Consider the following 2,338-nt stretch of genomic DNA (forward strand, 5'->3'; position numbering starts at 1 on the left):
CTGCCACAATGTCCTACCTGCTAGTGACTACTTCAGCTTCAACCACAACACACGAGCACACAATAGATACAAACTTAGTGTAAACCATTGCAAACTCGACTGCAAGAAAATACGACTTCAGCAACAGTGATCAATGCCTGGAATTCACTACCTTTCTGGTTTCTTCCCCAAACCCCAAAAACTTTAACCTTGGGCTGTCTATTGTAGACCTCACCCCATTTAAGAGGTCTGTAAGGGGCATGCGTAAGCAGACCATCGTGCCTATCCTGTCTTACTGTCCTATTGACCTCATTTACCTATACTTATTTTGCTTGTTTATATTTATACCTACCTGCTATCTTGTACATGTTTGACAAACAAATAAAAGAATTGAGAGTCAGAGTTGAAATGTGTGGGTCAATATAGATTAATATTGAAGGGAATCTCCTGACACTAAAAGTTCCCAAGCAGAGGAACAGGCTCCCTAGAAAAGGGGGAACCCCTTCTCCCTTAAAATTTCTCCACTGCAGAAAATACTTCAGTAAGAGTGATCAATGCGTGGAATGCACTACCTGACACTGTGGTTATTTCCCCATACCCCAAAAACTTTAACCTTAAACTCTTACAGTTGATTTCAACCCATTCCTAAGACGTCTATAAGGGGCGTGCATAAGTGCCTACCATGCCTGTCCTACCGTCTTATTGTCCAAATTTACCTATACCTAATTGATTATGTTTATACCATAACTATTATCTTGTCCACTTGACAAATAAACGAATATTTTCAAATAGTGATTACATTGCCACCTGCTGTTAGGAATGGACACTAGACCATCCCTGCATTGGACCCTTATGGAAGCAAATACAGCAGCCTTCTGCCAGAGAACCCCACTGATTCTCATAACTCATTTTTAAACGGAATCTGATGCTATATTTGTGTTATCTCTAGAAAGATTTCTGAAAATCTACAGTCCCTTGTTCATAGGTTTTAGTACAAGTGGTCTTTGACTTACAACTCTTAATTTAGTGACCGTTCAAAGTTACACCACAATTGTTATTCATGGCTTTGCAACACCTCCATGACCTCACATTTTTTGACATACATGTTATATTTGTCTGCATCACTTTTCACAATGGTGTTGGTTTGATAGACACGAAGGAAGTTTTATGGAGCATGTTAATGCCACAATTGGTCAAGTTTGTTTACCACTGACACATAAGCAGTGGAAATAGAAGTTTAGGGTGAAGTTTATTTTGAAAGCAATAGAATATGCACCCATGTACAAAAAGGATCTGCTGCAGCATTATTATTTTTGTCATTTTGATGGGACTTCATATTCTTATTGCAAGCTACCTAAGTCACTTTGGATAGCAAGCTTGACGGCATATAGATAAATATAAATGTCAGAACTAAAGTGCCAAATTGTTATTACAGGCCTTAGCCATAAAAGTCAGCTGGATTACCTTGGGCCAGTCCTTCTCTCTCAACCCAAAAGATTAGTTGTGGGGAAAATAGGAGGTGCGTTGGATGTTTGCTGCCTTATTTGTAAAAAAAAGGCAGGATATAAACAACATAAACACGCCTGAATAAACAACCAGCTGTCTACCATGTTCATAACTGGGCTTGGAAAAGAAGTAAAGAAAAAATATGGAAGAAAATATTTGATAACACATTTTTATTATTTAAATTTTCCCTTTTCTTTTAAATCTGTTTGCATAATGATCAGAGATTATACATATTGCTAGCTTTGGCATCTTCCTGAGGGAAGATAGAATATAGAAAGCAAAACATGAAAAAGAAATATATGTTGCAAATGAATTTGAAAATAAGTCTTTGAATGATTTTGCCAGGAAGTATTAGAAAGCTGTTTGATGGAAGTCTTTTTTATGCTTATACTTCACTTTCAACAGAAAATCTCTTCAGAAAGTTCAAGATTGTTCTAATGTATTCTTAACTTTCGTCAATTAGCTTAACCTCAGAATAGTTTATATTTTTCTCTAATATTTTATTTTTATTACTATTATTATATATATTATTCAGATGTGACAGGTTAATGATATAAGAATAAATCTAACCCTTTCAAAATTATGCAATCCTATACTGTATTCTAAAATGCTATACAATGTGTATCCCACATACCTTTTTTTTCAGGCCTTACTTTTTTGTGTTTAAGAATATATAACTGCAGTATCAAGAATTTAGTGTCCAATCATTTTAAATGTATAATTAATTAAAAAAGGATATTATCAAGTATCCAGTCTTCACGTATAGTCACAAACCTCTTTTCCAACCACATAATATTCTAGCTTAGAAATATTTTCTCCAAATATACACATAGGCCTTATAGATGGCTATTCA

Source organism: Erythrolamprus reginae, chromosome 1, assembly GCF_031021105.1.
Source record: "Erythrolamprus reginae isolate rEryReg1 chromosome 1, rEryReg1.hap1, whole genome shotgun sequence".
Lineage (NCBI taxonomy): Eukaryota > Metazoa > Chordata > Lepidosauria > Squamata > Dipsadidae > Erythrolamprus > Erythrolamprus reginae.